Below are 4,913 nucleotides of genomic sequence, written 5' to 3'. Positions count from 1 at the left end.
ACTACAACTAGCTAGACTTAGGAATAAAGAAAGCTTATCTTTACTCCGGGGCCACGAATGTCCAGAAGTTTCCTCAGCTGAATTGCAGCTTGATTGTTGTTGAAAAGTTATCGATAAGTTCTGTAGATCATCTCGTTGCTCGAATGGGTCAATGATTGAGATCTTAGATTGATCTCCGACTCTTCGAATAAAGAACCAGGTTGTTTCGCAACCAACGAATAATTTTATTGAATACGATTACACGTAATGATTTATTGTTCACATTACCTATATAAATCGATTACTTTGAGTAGATAAGTTACAAGTATTTTGTTGACGACTGATTTTGATAAGACTCAAAATGTACCTAACTGGCTCAAGGCTAACTACGTAACATACTATGAAAAACTCCTTTATTGCGTCCATATGGTCGACAAGGCAGCCGTTTTGCATGGTCACATACGTTATACATAAATTAACTAAATTCTGACAACTTTATAGGTATATAGAAATTAGTCAGCGCTTTTCCTTTAAACCCAACTTAGGTTTAAATGGGACGGAAGCCGTAAATAACATATTGAAATGCTGCTGAATTTGTATACAAGGTTAATTTGTGATAAAAAGAAAGAATTATTCTAGGCCTAACAAGTATAGTGTAAACAAGTATAGTAAAATAAAATGCTATGTTACTTATAGAAAATTTAAGTATCAGTTTCCGGCGATCATTTTCTCCACAACGAGATACCAATTTATACCTACTATCGGAATTTGAGTCGTGTTCTGTTTGACGGGAAACCGGAAAATCTGCCACTGGAAGAACAACTAATACCTAGAGATTTTGACAAGCACCACCCATAATAGTTATTTATGTATTAAGGGCATAATAGTGATGTTTATATTCTCGAGGGCGACGAGTTAAAAAGCTCGCCGAGAGTATAAACATCAGTTTATGCACGTGGTACATACACAATTTTATGTTTTACAAATAGTTTTCTTCGTCAAAATTCGTTTACAAAATAATTCATCATGTTTGATCGAGTATGCGTGGTTCGAATTTGTTAATGTGATTGAAACCATCCAAACGTCAAACGTAATTTTAAATAATTCAATTCATCGTGAATGAGCAAGAAGTTCCAGAAACTATACGAAATAAGGGCATTGTTTAAATAAAGTATTTAAACAATGATAAGGGCAATCTTGTGATTTAGTAGGTATTGACAATTAATAATTGACGTTTCTAATTTTCAATGACCTGCAAATATATGTTTGTTTTGTCATTAACTATAAATGAGTTACTATGGTGATACTGAGTGTTTTCGGTTTTGCGCATAAGTGTTGACGATAAATGTCTATTTTCGAAATAATCTCACTACTTGAGGTTATTTGATATTCATAAAATTTATTCGGCAGAGTAAAATTACTGGGAGAGGGAAAGACTAAGCATTAGTATAAAAGAATGGACATTCGACGATATTATTATTAAGTAGAGCGTTCGCAATACTAACAGCTTAAAAATGAAATTCGTGGGTTTGATTCTTGTCGTAGCTAAGGCGTAAGTATACTATTTTTTGCTATTATATAATGTCTTAGAATTAGTCCGGCTTTATTAAGTGACATTTATAAATCGTATTATGTACATATGTACAATATCATTTACATTATCCGCATAAAAATACAGTTTGTTTCTTTTTTTAGCACATCTGGAGCCAAGTGCTGTCCGGAATAGTAGGCAGCAGGAACGTACAGTTTTTTGTCTACATAGAATTTTAATTACTATGTATAGAGTTGAATAAAATGTAGATTACATATTGACGTTTAATTTAAATTGAATAAAGCACATTACAAGACGTAAGTATGTAATAAACAGGAGCGGACCAAAATTGAACTTTTGTGAAACGCCGCACATCTCTTCATTGCAATCTAAAGAGCTAACACCATGTGACACTATAGCTAACTGATATCTCCCCTTTAGAAACTTAGAAATAAGTACCTAACACCATTGAATAAGTGATAATTGGTAATAGTGCTCCTAAGTCAATATAATTTATTTATTTATTATCCCTTTCTTGTTCTGGACCCTAAAAAGACTTGCGCCCAATTACAGTGACCCGCATAGGTCATGCTTTTTAGAGGTGTCTCTGCAGAAGGTCTTAAGTTGTTCTATACTACTCCGGTAGATAGGTACCTTACGAACTAAGAAAACTGCAGGAAAACCTAATTCGGAATAGCCGGCAGAATGCTCGAAATTGGTCTAAGGAAAATACAAAATTATTACCTCAGCCCAGATTCGAAGACCCGACCTCCGGCTTTATAGCCCAACGCTGTACCATTGAACTACATAATGAAGAATTAATAACAGAGCGGAATGTCTGATGATGCCGGACGCCCGCGAAAAGTAGTATCAAGATGTAATTTTGCAAATCAGCGCTGTTTCACAACTATATAGTTTATAATAAACACTTATTATAACTCGGGGAGAATACTGAACAATTTTCCTGTAGGCTGTACAATGACTTTTCAAAAACTTTACATACATACTGGCAAGACACTGATTGAACGCAGGTCAAGCAGGCCAAGGGATTAAATTTTTTGGGTAGTGAGGGTACCTTAGCTATTTTTCAAAATTCGGGTACAGCGCTGTATGGAGATTTGACCAGATAAAAGATAACTGGTAAATGGTAATATATGAGGAAATCACCAACAGTGTTAGAATGGAGTGCGCTGCTCGTATGATATCTTCACCGACAATTCATTTGAAATTAAAATTGCTTGCAATGTTGGGTAATCGTTGACTTGTTTAATGAGAAAGACGTGTAAGTAACACCTTTAATTTTCCTAAATTCTTAATTGGTTGTATATTGTAACGTAAATTTAATTACGTGCTTTATTTATTTACAACAAAGGGGCATCGCATTTCAATATTTCCTCATTTTCCGGACTTTTATGTAAATAACTATTTAATTGCTGCAACTGTAGCAAACCGTTGTCCTCCAGGTGGATGGAATTTTACATGCACGTAAGTTTAATCTCTGAAAATCGACTTTCGGGAAGATTTTTACGTAGTGGTTTTGAATTCCGGGATATCTGCACTATTTTTGTCGATGTCGGCTGGATATCTTCTTTATGGAAATTTTCTAATTTACTCTGAGTGGTACCATAACCAAGACGCTAGTTGGCTAATACAAAAACGCATGCTGTTTACAAAAAACGCTGGGGATGAAGAAAAATCGCAAGCTCCTTAAAAAATGGAATGTTATGCTTTCGTCGACGTTGCCAATGGAAGTCGTCTTGAGCAACGTTTATCACTTATCGCCCCGAAAGGAAACTGTAGAAACTGTAAAAAGGAATTAAATTTTTAACAAGTACAAGGACAACGCCTTTGTACTGAGATAACCTACACCACACAGCGCATGTAGCGGATATAAAGAAACTGGGTCAATGGGTCGTTATGTTAACTTTTCTTTTCTTCAATTATAGTAATCAAGTTTAAAATTTGTGGGTGATTCCTCGTCAAGGGATTATACTGATGTTAATTTTAAAATTTTGAAAATGTGAGTACTTTTAGCTTTACTGATCGATTTGTTTTAGGTGGTGTTTAGGGCATGCAATACCGGGATCGCGGGATCCCGAAATCCCTGGCTCCCGCAGCATTTTTGCGGGATCAATCCCGCACATAAATGAAGTCGACCAAGGGGACGACTGTTTAGTTTGTTAATGAACCGCATAACGGAGAAGTTATTTTTTAAATAATTGTTAAACTTTTTTCGTTAAAAATGTACTATGATTTTTGAGGCACTTTAGAAGTTCACCTTTTTTTGAGATCCAAGAAGGCTGAAGGTACTTTTTTGTTCAATATTGTGATAATTAGCGATTTATTTTAATACAGAAATTAACCGCACAAAATTGCTTATTTGCCAATTATTTATTTAAAATTTTGCGGGATGCCGCAAATACCGGGATCCCGCGGGATTAACATCTAACGATCCCGCAAATACCGGGATTGAGATTTTGCTGCAGTCTTGCATTCCCTACCCCTAGTGGTGTTATAAATGTAACTGTGCCTTCTCTTTCAGGAATTGCAACACGTTAATTAACGCAGTCGATCGTGGATCGGAATGCAAGTATTTTGACTCCTCAAGCAATCGTTTTAGAGTGAATCGCTAGAAACACCGGAACAGAGTCCTCTTCCTATACTGGTGAGTTCGTCATTAAAGGTAAGATGCTTATGTTTATGTTGTGGAATACTTGTACTTTCATTATCGACGCTATTTGTTCGTATGAATTAGAATTAAATAGGGATCTCAAGTTTAATTATGTAAGAAGTAATTTCGTTACTTTTATATAAAGCACTGGATTATTTTCTTGTGAGAAACTATTATATTTTATCGCTTTCCCAGTTTCATACTCAACCATCAATAACAGATCTTGTCGAAGGCTACTATATTCACTAACCGTTTCCCACTTTCCGCGTGCACCCGCAATTCGCTTTTAAAGTTAAAATCGGGTCGGGGGCTACCACATTCCCTTTGACGGTAGCCACTTCCGACGTCCCGTTCACCCGCAATTCGCTTCTATTGGCGACACCGCGACACGAGAAAGACAGACAGCGATTCGAGATTTACGAAACGTTAAACCGCGTGAGTTCGCAACGGAAGGTAAAAGGCCCCCGAAGTTGACTACTTCTCGAAGACGCGCGCGCGCCTCGCAAAATGTCGTTAATTTCGCCCATAGGATAAAAAACAAAATTCCGCCACGCAGGAGTTGTGCGCGTTTACAACATCTTTCCGACGACACCAATTTGAAAAGAATCGGACCAAAACTGTAGTAGAAGATAGGAAAAAACTGAAAAACCTTCACGTTAGTATACTACGCTCGAGGATGACGCCCAGATGTCGCCAACCCCACATCATGTAGCCATGTCCCTAAGGTTGACA

At 36.6% G+C, this 4,913-nt stretch overlaps 2 long non-coding RNA genes across 4 annotated transcripts; both read left to right on the top strand.

Annotated features, from left to right (window-relative positions):
- The first annotated feature begins 1,240 nt into the window (after window positions 1–1,240).
- Window positions 1,241–1,785, top strand: LOC116158852. The gene is made up of 2 exons (XR_004142839.1): window positions 1,241–1,531; window positions 1,675–1,785. It is a non-coding gene; the product is annotated as an uncharacterized LOC116158852 (long non-coding RNA).
- A 1,133-nt stretch (window positions 1,786–2,918) lies between these two features.
- On the top strand, window positions 2,919–4,193 carry LOC116158853. 3 transcript variants are annotated; one of them, XR_004142842.1, is made up of 3 exons: window positions 2,919–3,530; window positions 3,568–3,816; window positions 4,053–4,193. It is a non-coding gene; the product is annotated as an uncharacterized LOC116158853 (long non-coding RNA). The 3 variants fall into 3 exon arrangements; XR_004142841.1 differs by lacking the exon at window positions 3,568–3,816; XR_004142840.1 differs by having other exon boundaries at window positions 2,919–3,816.
- The last annotated feature ends 720 nt before the right edge of the window (window positions 4,194–4,913 follow it).

This window comes from Photinus pyralis, unplaced genomic scaffold (assembly GCF_008802855.1).
Source record: "Photinus pyralis isolate 1611_PpyrPB1 unplaced genomic scaffold, Ppyr1.3 Ppyr1.4_LG1, whole genome shotgun sequence".
Lineage (NCBI taxonomy): Eukaryota > Metazoa > Arthropoda > Insecta > Coleoptera > Lampyridae > Photinus > Photinus pyralis.
The sequence above is the reverse complement of the archived record's forward strand: the minus strand, read 5'-3'. Positions and strand labels throughout refer to the sequence as shown.